Below are 17,921 nucleotides of genomic sequence, written 5' to 3'. Positions count from 1 at the left end.
GGAAAGTTCAGCAACAGAGTTTTGATTTATGAAAACTTAAAATTTTCCAAATAGTTCCCCATTGCCTTAAAATTATTACAAACAAGTTTTCAATAAGAAGCAAGAAGTTTACTTTAAATATATTGCTAGGAAATCCGTATATTTACTTTCATCATTTTTAATACTACAGTGGAGGACTTTAAGCGAATGTTTAAATGAAGAAGAATTGATACGCAACAACGATACATGACAATACACTTCATTTAATGTTATGTTTTGGCAAGAGCAAGTGCATTAGTTCTTCAAGAAATGTCTTGCTCAGTCAAGCAGAAGTAGCTCCCATGTGGGAGAGCAAGGACTATTATGTTACATGGTTTTACTGGAGATAATTCTTTACTAAACCAATCAGACCACATAATAACAGCATTCTAACACCAACTACAGGCCCTTGGAGACCAGTTTGTGTGTGGCCTAGATTTCATAGGCTTCTTTACAACAGATGTGTTGGATGAGGGTAGTGTTACTTCATATATTAGCTTGTGTGTTCCTTAGGTAAAACGGCAGTATTAGTTTAAGTTCCACCTCTTATATATTCTTATAAAAAATGTGTGCCTTCTGCAAGCAGATGATAAATCTGAATTCAAATAATCCATAGCAATTACAATTCATCAGTTTCTAAACCTCACTAGAAGTACTGATAATCTCTTAAAGATGTATCAGGGACACCTCTTCAGCTCACGTGGAAGAATACCCAGCCACATGTTTAAGAATGTCCAGCTACAAAAAAACCGTGCAGCTAAGTCCAAAAATTGTCTGAAAGTGCAACAACTTGTGTATCTATTATTTCCCTTTGTTCTATAATGATCTTCAAGTCTAGAAACTGCATTTTCATAGGGCCATAAATGAAAACAAAATCATAAAAGCTCTCCTCTCTGATAGATGCTAAAAAAATCCCATTACTTGAAATGCACCAGTTCAGGATTAAACAGGAAATAATCAGCTTTATGCCAAAGGAAGGACCTCGCCCTGCAACTTTTTATTTATAAAATACTGAATTGATGGAAAGCTATTTCCTAAATCTGCTCCATGGTAAACTTATTGCTCCATCCAAAACAGGAAGGGTGAAGTTTATCTACAAAAGACTCTGTCTATGTTAATTCTCATGTTAAAAATGCTTTAATAGCTTTCAGTTATGTCCACTGCCCATAAAGGAAAGCGATATTCATTTAAGCTTCATCAGAATGGGCTGTATATTAACAGCAACAATTATGTGACAAACCAATCTTCCTTGTCATAAAAACACACAAATATTTTTGTACGGAAAGTACAGTAGTTTAAAATCCATATATACGGACCGTGCTGCAGTCAAGATCAGCAATGATGCATGAGCTTTTACCAAAGAGTAACTTGTGGTGATTCAGTTTTGCCTCAATACAAGTCTTCACACTTCCAATTTCAACAAATATCCTCAGCTACAAATATTCCCAGATTCAACACTCTACATTAAGAGGGCTCACTTTTGTTAAGGGCAAGAGAGTTTTATTCTGAGGTGTGGATCACCTATATTTTCTTCAATGGCGCAATGTAAATGAGCAGCAAGAGAAGAAAACAAAACAAAAAAATCTTCCTTTTCCAATTGAGAGCAACTCCCAGCAGCCCAGTTGCATGATTAACTGGCAGCAGCATTGTTAGTGTGAACTCAGAGCTAGTGGACCGATGAGTTTAAAGAACCAGCCCTTAAATGAGAAGGCTTTCTCATCATCACCGTCTAAAAAAGCAACTTTTTTTTTTTTTTTTTCCTTCTTCTTAAATGGTTAAAAAAGAATGCTAAAGCAGGTTTTGATATGCATGCCAAAGGCTAGGTTTTTTTAATCACATGTGCAGCATAAAGAAAACACTACACAAAATAAGTACTGTATGTAACAGACAACTTTTCCGAAAGGAAAAGCAACAGCTGCAAGAAGAAAAACAATTACTTAGATTACCAACATTTTATTACTTAGTTTATGTTAAACCTTAAGGTTTCTGAAAGTTTAGAATTACTTCACACATTATATTGGCCTCACAAATCAGTTTTATTAGTGCCTCAATAACGGATCAAATTTTTTTCATGTCCAAGTCATGGTCCTGTCTCTACCCTCTAAATAGTCAGTTTCATCATTTACTTAAGCACTCATTTCAAATATAAAAATCAAATAAAGGAAAAATAAATTAAGACCATGTTTTTGAAGACTTCTGTAAGCCTTCCCTAGCTTGTGGATGGATATCTTTTTCCATATGCAGCTGTGACGGCTGAAAAGGCTATTCCCCCTTCCCAGCTGTCACCATCCCCATGCTAGAAACGATCACCCCACTTGTTTGTGTGGGCCAGTACTACACAGGACTACTCCTAAAATTCATTTTTGGGCAAAATCAATCTGATTAGGTCACATGCTAGCACACCAGTTGGGTTGCAGGGAGGAACCACCTATTCTGGGTGAGAAGGTGATGGGCAGCTGTGGATGACATCTAAAGAGAACATTTATCTATAGCCTTACTAGCGTGTCCAGTATCTTTGAGCTCATCTGGGACCACTCACAGAACTGGTACCTAACCCAGGCAGACAAAGCACACAGGATTTGTGTTGAAATATTTGCGTATCTTAGCACATATCTCGAGTCAAATACAAAATACATAAAGAAACAGAACGTAAAGCTAGCACAAAGGCTGGGGGTGAAACAGGTCAGAAAAGCTGTATGATGAAGCCTCATTTCTTATTGCAAATATATTCGTTCCTTCTGTATTTTTAGCATTCAACACCCAAACTATCTCTCCTGAATCTGTTCCCACAATTCTAGCTATTTCCACTTCAGTTTGGAAGCAGAAATCCGATCCAAAAATTGGTAAAAATAGAAAGCATGTCTCTCCCCAAAGAGAAAGCCACAAGGAGTAGAGATTGTCTTTTACGGTTAGCAAATCACATGTCTTAGGGCAGTGATTACCAGTTGTGGTTCCAAGGGAACGTAGTAGGAGTTCCACGTTTACTCAGTGGATACACCACTGACTGTATCCCACAGTACTTGGAATTAATTATTGGATAAGTTTGGGTTACAGCTGGTAAGTAATATTGAAGAATCACAGCGACTAGCTGGTTCAAAAAAGCTTGGGAATCACCGTTTTTTCCAATGTGAACTATTTTGCCATATGAAAAACAAACCTATTTTGTATTTAAAAAGATCTTCTGAGAGTAAGAACATTCGGTTTCTACTACCTCGTTACAAGCCTTTACTAACGAGATAGTTAAGCAATGCTGCAGCGTTTCAGCACAAGAACTGTTACCTATCAAACTCATTAAAGGAATGTCTGCCCTGTTCAATCCAGTGTCACTGAACATTTTCCAGAAGTTGTCTGATGAGGTGAACTGACAGAGGACGGATTTGGAATGAACTGGGCAAGGTATGTGAACACGCTCATGACTTTTTGAAGTGTTCGCTTGTCTTCAGATTCTGGCATCTACTGAAAAGCTTTGATGCTTTTCGAGTCTGGCTTCAGTCAGTCCTTATAAAAAGTATTACGACCAATAGAAGAAAACTAGGACCATCAATTACTGTTTTGTGTTGGGGTTTTTTGAGACAGAGTTTTTGAGAGCTTTACCTCTGTATTCTTCAGATAGCTCAGAGCAGCTTTCTGTGATCCCTGACATCTATAAACTGTGATAAGAGCATGATGCAACAAATCTACTAAGTCAAAAAATAACAGAGATATGTCTAGTAATCGAGACACAAAATTTAGAAGCACAGAATCATTTAGGTTGGAAAAGACCTTTAATATCATCAAGTCCAACCATAAACCTAACACTGCCAAGTCCACCATTAAACCATGTCCCTAAGCACCACATCTACACATCTTTTAAATACCTCCAGGGTTGGTGACTCAACCACTTCCCTGGGCAGCCTGTTCCAAAGCCTGACAACCCTTTCAGTGACAAATTTTTTCCTAATATCCAATCTAAACCTCCCCTGCCGATTTCCTCTTGTCCTATCTCCAGCCACCTGACAGAAGAGACCAGCACCCACCTCACTACAACCCCCTTTCAGGCAGTTGCAGAGAGCGATCAGGTCTCCCCTCAGCCTCCTCTTCTCCAGACTAAACCCCAGCTCCCTCAGCCGCTCCTCATCAGACTCGTGCTCCAGGCCCCTCACCAGCTTCGTTGCCCTTCTCTGGACACGCTCCAGCACCTCAAGGTCTTTCTTCTCATGAGGGGCCCAAAACTGAACACAGGACTCGAGGTGCGGCCTCACCAGTGCCCGGTACAGGGGGACGATCACCTCCCTGCTCCTGCTGGCCACGCTGTTTCTGGATACTAGATTTCAAGGATACTAGAGGTCTAGACTCAGTCCTCTAAGATGTTTCATGAAATAAATCTGATCTACTCTAACTGTAAAACAGGGAGGCTGATTATGGTACCAGCATTTGTTTACTAGTAACAATAGTAAAGCCTCATGTAAATTAACAAGTCAATGAAATAAAATATAGCTCGAACAAATTAGCGGCTACACAGCAACTCTGTCAACTTCCTGCAGGTTAAAGATGTGCTGAGTATCACCAGCGGCATTATGAATTGTGGTCACGTCAGAGATGCAGCAAGTTCTGCCTCTGGCCAACACTCCAATGCGTAGAACCTCACTCTGGCAAATCACACAGGCAACTAAAGGTATGCAGGAGTTGACCCTCCAACTAAACACTTTATAAAATTTCACATTAGCACCAACACCTTGAGGATTTGAAGATCTCCTCAAATAATGAGGAAATCTGTTATATTTGCAAACATACTTTGCCATATTAATCTTATCTTCAGAGATACATAGGCTATTGTTTGAATAGTCTACAACAACTCACTTTAGGGCAGGCAGCAAAACAAATAATTTCAAGTCAAACAGCTAAAATCGAGGGGAAGAGTAAACTAATAAGGAGGTAATACAAAAGAAGATCTAAACTAGATAATGAAACCGGAAACCACAGAACTATATATGAAAGTATTTATTGAATAAAACATACTGCTACAATATAAAACTATTTTATGCTGTATCTCTAAGCAGAATAATAGCTGTTCCTGATAAAGCCTACTGATGCTGGATTGATACAGTGTGTTTTGGATAAGAACAGCATGGAAAGAGAGCAGTGAAGTCTCTTTTGATAAGCAGAACTAAATAGTTTACTGCCTAAGATAAAAATAGGTTGCTAAAGGTCAGACACTTTAATGCAATAGCCAAAAGAAACAGTACCATGCCATTTACCTTTTAACCTTACTTCATAGAAGATTACCATGTGCTCTCAAAGATACAGAATAGACAGGGGTTATTCGTACAAACATATCCTGAAAAATAAGGCATTCCTTCCTTCATGCAGCCTTCCAGAACTTTTTTTTTTTTAACAAAACAGTTCACGCTAATAAAGATCTGGCTGAACTACGCTGTCTGGAAACAGAATTAAATGAGGAAAAAAGATTTAATTGTTTAGAACAGAGCAAGCCAAATTAAATAAAAAAAACCCACAGTGAAAATGAACAACATTTTCTCATTTCATTTAGAAATTCCAGTGGGCTTTTTGTTTTCTAAAATCACGTAAGGGTAGAAAGATTGCAAACTTCCTATTTTCAAATCAGCAGGTAAGACATTTTGCTATTTCAAGGATTAGTATCCACAAAGAATTGATTTACATGCTAAACAAAGGATAATTTCGTTTATTTATTTATGAGTACTATGGACTGTGTAGAATAACAGTGACTGTTTCATTTAAAAAAAAAAGTTGCCTTCTGCAGGGTAAGTCAGTAGCTTACACTCCTAATGAAGAAAATAAGACTAACACTTTCCATTTGTTGGCTGCAATGCACTGAAACCAGATCTTAGAGTCATTGCTTAGTTTTAATGTGATCCATTGACTCACTTCATCTCACCTCAACTTAGTATTAACCTCTCTTTCACTTGTTTACCTCTTCTCTTTGTTCACCTTAGTTCTCCATTGCTCAGAAAACTACACTGTGGACAAAATCAAATCACTCTTTCTGCTCCGAAGATGCTGCAGTTGGCCAACATGAACCACTAACTGCCTCTGACTACCTCTACTTCTGCCACCACAATTTTATCTGAGTCCTCCCCGTTCCCTTGGCAAGTCTTCACTCAAGCTCTCATATAACCTAGCTCTCTGAAAAATCAGAAATTCCTTGAAAAATATTTCATGTCAATTAGAATTATCTGAGCATCTTTGTATTACCTTGTGACATAAATGCGTTTACACTTCATGCATTTCTATCAAACATGAAAACATAAACAAAAGGTATGTTTCTTAACTAAATGGAAACATTTAAAGAGCAGAAACAAACACTGCTCACTGTATACATCATGTACATATGCACACATGTTCTTTCTGGGCTTTAATATAATATATAATACAGCAGCTTTAAGGAATACCGTAAAAAGCTACTCGCTTACCAGTTACACATACATGCTGAGCAATTCACATTGAAATTAATTGCAAGCATACCAATGAAAGCTTGTATCCTTATATGCATAAAACCTTACCTGACACTATACATTGAGTATTCATACTCAGTTACCATGTTAAATGACCGTGCCTCCTTTAAAATCTTAGTTGATCCACAATGGACAAAACCAAGCTCAGCTCTTTATCCCTAACAGACCTCTGCAAATCTTAATACAACTCTTCAGCAATACGCACATGTATTTTTCAAGAATACTTAGTCTTACTGTACAGAAACATTTAGTCAAACAGCAACAGACTGAAGAGAAACTGAAGCCTGAGATAAAGAAATAAGACATGAGCCATGTTACTATAAAGACACTAGACTTTCAAAAATACCCAGTATAATTCTTAACAAAAGAGTTACAAGTGATCGAATCCTGCTTTTCCTCAAGTAGAAAGGATCATTTTTATAATAAATATCATGATTCAAAAGAGTGAACACTGGTCCATACGCTGAGTAAAGAAAGAGGATTGTGTTGCAAAGCAAAGGTTACATTCTTGGAAGTCCCCAATGTATAGCACAGGTCTAAGACAAGCAAGGAGGTACCTTACATTTTCACTGCACTGTCAGAAATACATACATGCAAAAATTATGTTTCTGCCATCAAAAAAAAAAAAAAAAAAAGAGTATTTGGATCAATATAAATGAACAAGGAAGGAATACTCTTTACAGTGGATGAGATACTTCTCTTTGGAATGAGTGCTCTGGCTGCTTACCATGACACAAGTAACCCCTACACTACTTAAAAGGCTCCAGAGCCAACTCATTAGAATGATACATGCTTTTCCTGGTAGCAAACAAGCCCATCCCGCTTTAATTAGAAAGGAACGCTCCTAAAACAGATTTTCTTTGGTAACTTATCTGGGACATGAGAGACCATTACTTTAAACTCAAGATTTTTTTGACCACCTCCCATTCCCCAAATACTGGCTGGCAAACGATGTAGAAAATTCACACGCCAAGAATGCATACTGTATTTAACTAAAAGTCTCTTATCAACTTGCATATAGATTCGCAATTTCAGATTAATCACATCTGGATTACGTACGTTAATGACTCAATACTACAACCATTTTACTGTATATTTACTAGTGTCCAGATGATAATGGTCACATTCGGAATACAGATGTAATTCCCGATCCAAAAGGAGACGGCAAGAATAACAAGACCAATAATTTTGTTGCATGTATTATGAAACATTTCGCTGTTATTAAAAGCACCAAGCACTCATACGTGGGCTCAAGAAACTAACAGCCTAAACCAAATCAAGGCTGAGTGAGAGAGCTTTCCAAAGCTCAGAGTTAAACATTTAGGTATCCTGTTACTAGAAAACCAAAGGAAAAAAAGCATTAAGTGACCTCAGTGAAACAGGAAACAGAATCTTAGGAGTTTATCTTTGCTTCTGATTTTAGCAAAAACATAGTTGCAAGAGAACATCCTTCAACAGCAACGTAAGAAAAAGGAAAAATTGTACAATGGGCTTTAATTATGCCTAATAGTACCTTGGAGAAAAAACTATGAAAAGTATTTAAAAATTAATCAGGGCATTTTTTACTTATGGCTAGACCTACACTTGGGTAAGAAGATTAATAATTTCATTAAAAACTAATTTTTACATTGAGAAATTATTCATATAGGTTTTATTTGTAGTTGACGAGAAATGCAGTAACTGAACCAAACGGACAACAGAACGATCAGCAGCGACGGACATGTTTATCAAATTGTTCAGTAAGCGATTCCAGGTACTTGACGCAGGAACGCTGCATTTTCCGCCTTATGATCGATCGTAGCTTCCTGCAGATGCCTCAAGGGCATCCAGAGGGGAAGACACCCAGCTGGAAGCACCTGACTGCTCCCCACTTGTTTCTGGCACCAGAAATAGCAACGAGTTTTCTTGCATGATGTAGCGTCTCCACCCTCCAGCCAGGGAGAAACTCCACCGCATTTGCCCATGGGCTTTAGAGCTCCTGTGGAATTAATTCCCATCTCCACCCATGTTCCTCTTGTTCCCCATCTCATTCTTTTCCCCACCCTCTTGGCTGCAGCTCCTGATCGTGGCAGAAATCTTTTTTTTCTTCAACTGCAAGTCCAGTCCCACCCTCGCTCGTTGCTTCCCACACTCCCAATTCCCAACCCTACCTCTGCTGTCACCACAAATCCTTTCATCTCTTCCAGATTTCCTCCACCCTCCGATTCAGAGGTCACTTCATTCCTCAGCTAGACACAGTTCCACTCTGCCTCTTCCTCAGAAACTCTGCATCCTTTTCCCCCTGCCTTCTGGGTGCTGCTCTCCTGCATCCAAGTCCTCCTCCTATCTTTCCTTTGGCACGGTCCACCTCTCTCCATAGAGAAGGCACTTTGACAGGAAGATTCCTAACTTGGCATTCACATGCCTTCCTACACTGGTTTCTCTCCTTTCTACTGTGTGAAAAAACCCTGAACTTTTGCTGCGGGTGGAGGGCTGCACCACTCATTGCCAAGAGCTGGGGAAGGTACAGTCTCCATCCCCTTGCTCGGGGAGCTATGGGTGACACTGTCCCACCAGTAGAAGTCATCTAATGACACGTTTCGAGGAGGCTGCATCCAGCTCACAGGTCCCCCCAAAAGAACAAAGAAACATCTTTATCTTAAACCGTAACAGTCTTTCTTGCAACTTTCCTATTCAGTGGCAGCTAACAGATGCATTCAAAAGGGCATTCGGCTTTACTTCACAGTGAGTTGTGCCTTGCTGTGGGGATATTTCTCCGTAACTGCACACTTCCAGTTCTCAATCACATCAGCTGACAGGCAGTAAATAGATAAAACATTCAGAAATCTTTTGATCTTCACTTTCCTGAAGTGCAAATACGTTAACGAACTCTAAGAGATGGGAGTTTGAATTAAAAGGGACCACTTAGTTTATAAAACTGGGATATCTCACTACCAAAAATACTGGTTATTGTGACTGCTCTCTCCTCTCAAGATCTACTCAGGAACTTCAGGGGCTGGAGCGGCTGGGTACCAGCTTGGTTCCCAACTAGATCAAAATCCAGCTCCAAGAGGCCGGCTGGAAGCAGCTGTTATGAGGGTGTCTAGCGACGCACTAGTGCTCCCAAATGAGTACGTTCTCCAAAATACGTAGAATCACGGCTACTGAAGTTAGTAGACGGTGAGGTATCCTAAAGGAAGACGACAGTTCTGGTCACGGCAGCTTTAGATAGAAATTAAACAGAAATATTTTTAAAAGTTTTATCTTCCCCATGATGAAAATAAATAGTTCCTATGCAAATACCACCAAAGACTATCTCTTTCTATAGATATCTGCCTGATGATTAAATAACTTTGAGTGTCTAAGGCAGTGCTTTCAAGATACCGAATATTCAAGACGGTAGTGGCTCGACACATAACACAGCACGGGTACTCACTTGTGGCAGCAGACACGTTTAAGGAACCACACTGTGAATAAGAGAACTGGTTAAAGAAGTATCTGCAAACTTTTCATTCTTTTTCCTGATCTGATTCATAGCCAGGCCCCACAAAGACTACTGTGCCAGCACAGGGACGTCATTTCTTAAACTATGGCTGCCACCAAACTCTTTGTTACGTGCAGCTGAGGTCTGCAATGGTACAAGTTGATCGTTTTGGTTTGTTTTTTAAAGCAACTGCAGCACTTGCTTAAGGGGACTTTCTGATGTCTAATGAGATGCAATCATATTACAGTCTTTCTCCACTGGAACTCTTACAGTTTCTGCTACTGTCTGTTTTCATAAAGCTTGTAACAACTAATCATCTTGGTTTATGCCTAAATTGAATTTAGTTGAAACCTGACAATAGAGTCAAAAGATACACAGCACAGATACTCTGTGATTGCATAAGCTAGTTTCTCCAGGAAGCCAAGCTAAAAAAAAAAGGAATAAAATGGGCAAATTTCCAGTTGAAGATGATCACTGAAAAGCTTGTGTCAGCATACCCTAATCTATTTCTGATTTTCTGTTTAAAAATGCTTATGTGGAGATTTATTTAGGTAGCACATGACCAAAAAAGTTTGTATATAAATTATCTACTATACTAAGGTGGTAAACTGCTTGTGGGGAGTAATTATGGTCAAGTAAGTACACATAGTACCCACATAAGTACAACATTCTATGTGAATGAAACCAAGTATTTAAGCTATCTAGGGGGCAGGAAAGGGGGAAAGACTGCTAGCAAGGCAATTAAACCATGGAGAAACAGTATCAAACCCATCTATTAAAGGTTAATAGTGTCATTCAGAGCAATATTCGAAGTTCAATAGTTCAGAAAATTAATGTATAAACAGTCCTTCTCAAGAAGCATGAGAAGCTAAAGAACCATGAACGACATGACCCACTTGATTTTGTCAGTATTCAACTTCTGTGATTTTATAAGTCAGGTTGACTCTATTAGCCTTTCGAAGTCAAAGTATCAAGGTAAAACAGGCACACTATAACCTTTGTCCTGTGGAGAATCTTGACCCTTGTTTTTCTGCCATATTTTGTGAAGCATGCCATTGTGATATCCATACGAGTGTATGTCCAGACAATCAATGAGGTCTGAAAGTCACAACATCAGTGCAAGTAAGAGTCAAACAAAACAGGAAAGTGATCCTCGTGGGTCAGTGATAAATGATGATGTGCATTAGTCATTTACACCCCAAGATAAAAATCTAATGTTTTTATAATCTTAACTAACAGAAGAAGCACATGCATAAGCAACTTATGCAACAAAAGATTTTTTTCCCATATCATTTAGGAAAGTAAGTTCCCAATTCTGATGCCTTTTGGAATTACCTTTCTAAAAGTAATAAAACTATGCAAAAGAACCATAAGATTACCTTATATTTTTAAAGGTCAGAGCAAATGAATACTTCCTGTGCCAAGCTTTTATGATACAAACCTATATAATAAATGCTATATGCACTCAAAATAATTTGAGCAAAACCCACATAACGGTCCTCTGTACGTTGTAGCTTTTTCATTTTAAATAATTTGCTTGCTTTCCAAATGCCACCCAATTAATGGCTGTCAAATCACTAATGTTCACAGAAAAGAACAAGCTATTAAAAAAAATGTAGCCTACCCATCTTTAAAACATATTGAGTTTAACCTGCTCAGTGAAACAACTGCCAGAGAAAGAAGATACCAGGCTAGGCACTGAGATACAGAATATAAAAAAGAAACTTAAGAACCAGGTGGCAAATACAACCTGTCACCAAAGTGTCTTTGGTCACAGATGATCCTATATTTATACATGAATCAGTGTTGTATACAAATCAGATTACAAACGAATTAGAGGATTCAAGTACATGCACCAGCAAAACTGCCATCTACAAAACAAGTTTCTGTTACATTAAGATCAGCCCTACAGTCTGTAAAAGACGCACAAACCCCCATAAAACTGCAGATTCACACTTCCCTACCTACAGGTTGTCTGTGTGCTACTCTTCTGTCGCTGCCTACTCCAACCTCCTGAGGCCTAAAAGACTCTTGTCAGTGCAGGAGAAATGAAAAACCACCTTCCATGCCCAACATCACGTCCCTCCTGTCACCTGCCTTCCTACCGCTACCTTTCATTTGCCACTTACCAGGGGTTTTTGCACGTTCGCTCAGTTACCACCTTCCCGTCACCACATATGGTTTCATGAAACCTTTCCTTCATGACACTGTTCTCCGTTTGCCCTACATACCTCCTGTTTTAAGCTCCGCTTGGATTTCTGCTTCATCTCTAAGTCTTTCAGAAGATCAACGCTCAGACCGTATCGGGAATACTAATAGAGCTGACGTGAAATCAGGGTTGGGGGTGGGAGGAATAGATGCTAGACAGTAGTTCTTTGAGCTAGGGCTATTTCTGAGGCAATTTACATTTCTGGATCTAATTATTAGGTATGTGGGGCTGATCCTATTCTCATTCTGTTTCAATCCAGGAAGCAGCACGTTTCTCCAGTAGCAATGCTGAAATATTCCTCCAAAATTTAAAAGATGCCTTGATCAAGACACGGTAGGTTATAAGAAAGAAAAATGCTAAAAAGTTAGAAGTTTAAGCCTCAGTTCATTGAGCCAACTAAGAGAGAATTTTATCTTCCACCCTTAAAACAGTTCAAAAATAAAATCAAACAACACTGCCAAAACCACCTCTCAAGTCCACTGGTGCCCTTCCGTTAAAGCAAGAATAAGTTGGAGACAATGTTGGAGAGGAGGCTCTCTCTATCCTCTAAATTAAATTCAAGTTACTAAAACCAACAACAACAGAACCCCAACAACAACAACACGCCCCCGAAAAACAATAACCCTTACTCCCACAGAAACTACTGCCTTTATCAAGGCTCAGACTACTCAGCATTTCTGATTTTTTCCTTCAGCTTTCTCATGAGGTTCGCCAGTGTCAATTCTGCTTATCCATCCAAGCATCTTAACTTCTGACAGTTTTTTCAGCAGGCAATTTCTCATAATTAGTTCCTAATTGCATATCAAGGCCCACACATTTTTAGAGAGTTTCTTCTGTTCCTAATGCCTTTTCCAATCCTGTTTACACTCATCGTCTCTTGAAACTAATCTGTCTTCTTCCTAGCCTACTTGGTATTACAGTTTCCAGGTCTTCTTTCATCCTGTCATTCAGTTCTTCTGGTTTCTCACAACAGAACAAGAAATTCTAAATCAATCAAGCAATCACTGCTAGCTGTTGATTGAAAAAATACTATTTAATGGACAGCTCCCTAGATTTTCACTTTATCTGACCAAAAAGTGGATCTTGTCTTTCAGATTTGAACAGCTGGGCAGTGAGTGAAACAGGTACAACCTTCTTTCACATTTTTTTTTTGGTTTCAACAAAGTCCAGCAATTTTTTCAAGTACCTAACTACTAACCCTCTCTCATTTAAGTTTTCCAGAGATCTGCCATCAAATTATAACATCTGTCAACAATCCGCATTAAACAGTCCTCTGAGATCTTGCAATCTGCAGTACTGCTTGATCACATAAATGAAGGGCCACGACATCAAATACTATATCAACGACTACATTTATCAACAGATTGAGTCCCCAGCATTCACCAACTTCAAAATTATGTGCTCAGCACGGGCCAGGAACTGTTTACATTAAAAAACGTAAGGCAAAATAAACTGTCAAACACAAAATCTTCCATAGACAGGTAGTGATAGAAAGCTAATGCATTCAAGTCTCTCTGAGAAATACCCTACTGTTACTGGATACATGCGTACATTTCTGGTGTTAAGTTCCCTTAAACGTATTGCCCTATGAGCATTGCATATTAAATAACACTCACTTTTTATCAGCTTTCCAATGAAAAAACCTGCTGGCAAAAAGCTGAAATGTGGTAATACACTTCCTTATTAAACTATACCTTCAGGTGGTGAAGTAAAATGAATGAGTTGTGCTGATTTTGCATATGCAGCAGTTCGTAATTACGAACACTGCAGTGCATACCAAATAACCCACTAACGTCCATGGAAAGGGAAGAGAACATAGAAAAACAAATGGAAAGTGAAGGACTGCAGCTTTTAAAGCATGGTGACCCTCACACAAGAAAAGGAAAGTAGCTAAAGTTTTCACATCCTTTTACAAATATCCTGCTTTAAATCAATGTATTTATAAGGAGAATCGATGATACTACGAAGATACTGACCAAAAGCTTTTATATTTTCCATCTTGCAGTTTCATAATCATGAAAATGCAGATTTCTAACAAACAGCTCAGATTTAGAAAATTGAAAGATCCCAGCACAAAAAAGACTTAAGGCAAGTGTGAACTATAAAGATGCAAAAAAGCATAATAACTTAACTGATTTGATTTTGCCATGGTCAAAATTAAAGAGGTCTAGAATAAATAATAAAAGACAGTAGAAAAGTCAGTGAGTCAGAATTAAAATGGAAGAAAAAGTGCCTAAGAATGTGTAAAAAGTAATAAATTACTTGACTTGTATATAAGGAGAGGGGTACTGCTAAAAGGAAACTAATAAACCACAAAAGGATGAAACAAGATCATAGGCAGATGATATCGTTAAGTAAAAGAATCATCATCAATTTTTCTGAGAAGCCTAAGGCAAAATACCAAGACCTGAGACAAATGTTTTCTTGATTAGGAAAAAATAAACACACTTAATTGCATCTTACATTTAAATAAAGCAAACATAAGCTCAGTGGAAGCATGATACATACTATGCTACCAACCAAATTAGGCTGCTGCTGAGTCCATCATTAAGGCCTTGCTACTGTGTATTAAGTACACGAGGCTTGAAGGACAGCAGAAAAGCTAGGAGGGAACCAAAATCTGCAGCTTCCCCATCTTTTACTCTCATCTGGCCTGTTACTCTTGTCTGGTCTACTCCTGTCAGAAACAAAGCATGTCTGACCTCATCCATAATCGGAAATAATCCTTTAATGTGTTTTCTAGTTACTGTTCCAGTTCCTTCAGCTTCACTTAACTTACCTACCTCTTAATTCATATTTTAATTAGGGGTTTTTTTTTCTAACCCAGATAATTTTGCCTGAAATGAGCAACAGCACAAGCAGACCAACAAGTTAATCTAAGGAAACAGTAGCCTGTTTTCCCTGGCTCAGCTGACATCGAAAGAAAAGGTACATCCAAGGCTCACTTTGACAGCCTCTTTCACTCCTTCCTGGATTCCCATTATTCATTTATTTATTTTATAACAACTGCTAAAACTTAAATGTTTAATCTAACATTTCCAGAACTTATAAAACTTTTCTGATATACTTACCACAGCTTCTCATTAGCTTCTTCCTAGCCAAAATGCAGAAGCTTACACTTTTGAAGCACTGTAAACCAGTTTTGTTTGAAGCAAACCAAAACTAGCAATGGACACGGGAGGGGTTGGGGGTGAGGAGGAAGGCATGCAGTATACTTGCATACATTATAGAAACTGTAACTTTTATCATGACAGAAATGCCTGCATATTTTTTTATGGTCTGCTATTAAAGCCAAAACTTTCTTAAGAAAGTCTTTGCAATGTAACGTTTCACTTTGAGAGCTGTCAGTCTTCTCTTAGAGCAGCACCTCTAGAGAACCGAGTCCTATTAAAAAGTGTTAAATACACACAAAGGCAATTCAGTTATTGCTATATAGATCTTAACAGAACAAGAGATCTGTCAAAGCAGGAGAACAAGAAACAGTTCTTCTAAAACTACACACAGCTAAACTAAAAACTACAGCTGCTAAAACCTAACTGCTTTTCTTAACTGCAACTTCTAGGCCAAAGATTTAAGTAGTTTACCTAAAAAATGAAAGCAGTTAGACAGCAGGTCTGGAAAGAGAATCTGGACAGCCTGTTGACCCAGTCACACACCAATTTTTCCTTCTTTCCATGCACCATATCTATGAAGTTTCAAATGCAAGCTTTAGAAAAATCTGTGATTTTCAGCATCTTCCACCAAGAAGGCTGTCCAATTAGGCTAACAGTTCATTAATACAACTGAGGGCTGTTAACAAGTAATATTAATTTAGAAAGTCAAGTAAACAAATGTTTGAAGATATATTATTCTGCTGAACGTTAAAAAGATTGTTAAACTGAAAGCATCCAGTCAGCCAGTAATTCCATTAAGAAAAAAAGCATTCATGAATGTATTAATTCCTATGCTTCCTTCTTAGATGCCAGAGCTCTGGGGTAATAGACAAATTGAGGTCTGAGTGTCAAATCTCATTCAGAAACATAAAGGTTTGATTTTTTGCCAAAATCAAGGAAGGTACTTGGCTCATTTGGTAAAATTTGTCTGCAGAAAATAATAGATTTTCAGAGGTAAACCATGTCACTTCAACTTGCATATGCAACGTTTAAGAAACTGGACACATAATAATGGACTAATTAACACAGTGTTGCAGACTTGATGTCTAGACAAGATAAGACATTTCAAGAATCCCTGCGACTCATGCTCATAAAGGAACAACAAAGAGATAGCCTTTTGTGTAACACCAACGCTGAATCGCTCCAATTGTGAATTTAATACCAGCGACATATTTGTCATCACTTCCGAAAAAACCCACACTTCAGCACATTACGTGCTAAAAGCATAAGCTGATCCTTAACTATATAAAAACAGAAACTAAATAACTCCAAAACAATACTTTAATGTATACTGCATGTTATTAAATGCAAAAATCTAGAAAAGCGCATGAAATTGTGTACATCAGCAACCTATGGACATTCATTGACCTTGACAGCCAATGCAAAATTCTCTGCTACACTGTTTTCAAGTACCCAGACCAATCTTTTAAACACCTAGTTAATGGGCTCCTACGCACTGTGCTCAGACAACATATAACACCAAATTTCAAAATTATAATTGTGGAGGAAAGATGGAAAGGCATATTCAAAGGAAACACCTAGCTTCAAAAAAAAACCAAAAACCCAAAAACCCAACTCAAAACAACCCAGAAAGCTAATTACCTCACTATTTTTTCTTTTTCTAAACTCTCCAAAGTTTCTGATTGCTTAGAAGTAGAACACTGAAAGCCACATCATGGATCTAGACCCTACTTTATGGGATATATCAAAACATGAGATGTACATTAACACTGCAGAATTTTCATTCACTTGCAAAGAGGCACAAAGATGGAAAAGAAGATGCAGTTTTCCCAGTACGTGCCACGCCGAAGTGCCAGGAAAGACCCTGTTCTACCCAACCACAAAGTGGCAGAGCCAGAGGGTTCCCAGGAACTCAACCCTTCCCCGAGAGCAGCCGAGCCCAACTCCAGGCAGAGCACGACCCGAGGGGCAGGCGAGGCCAGCCAAAAGCAGGGGACCACAGCAAGGAGCCGGGATTCCGCAGTTCACGGATGGGGAGAGGAAACTGCCAAGAGGAGCAGGGAGCAAAAACCCCGTCCTTGGTGGAAAGAAAGTGGAAAGGACTGCGATGGCAGCTGAGCTCAGATGGAGAGCCAGTGAAACACCGACACAGGCTGTCCGGAGAAACGCGGGAGTCTGCCTCACTGGAAATATTCAGGACCCAACTCGACTGACCTGATCTAAGGCTCCGTTTCAACAGGAGATTGGCCCAGGCGAGGCCAACCTGGATGTTTCCATGATACCGTCACTATGCCTGTCATTTTAAAGAAGCGACCGGGATTCTGCGGTCCCAGCTCAGCAACGTTCTCAAGCGCCTGTTCACCTTCAACCGTGTTCTTCCTTCCAAAGTAATATTGGCAGACTTCAAATTAACCATATGCTTTGGAGTTTTTCTAGTTTGGGAGTCACACAAATAATTCTTGGCTCTGTTCAAACAGCGTTCGGATTTTTCCAAGCCTTTACCCATGAGCACAGCTTCCATTCTCTCTGTATGTTAATACTTGCAAAGCAACTGCAGACTCTTAAAAGACAGTCACTAAATACCAAACAGCAACTAGCACTTGTTTGACAATTTTTGCCCTGCCATAGTCAGCACACAAAGAATT

At 38.8% G+C, this 17,921-nt stretch overlaps 1 protein-coding gene across 6 annotated transcripts in view; it reads right to left on the bottom strand.

The window, feature by feature from the left end:
* The window catches only part of PPHLN1 (periphilin 1), a 74,536-nt gene that overhangs the window by 11,492 nt on the left and 45,123 nt on the right, over positions 1-17,921 (bottom strand). The window lies entirely within an intron of this gene.

Source organism: Accipiter gentilis, chromosome 11, assembly GCF_929443795.1.
Source record: "Accipiter gentilis chromosome 11, bAccGen1.1, whole genome shotgun sequence".
NCBI classification, from domain to species: Eukaryota; Metazoa; Chordata; class Aves; order Accipitriformes; family Accipitridae; genus Astur; species Astur gentilis.
The sequence above is the reverse complement of the archived record's forward strand: the minus strand, read 5'-3'. Positions and strand labels throughout refer to the sequence as shown.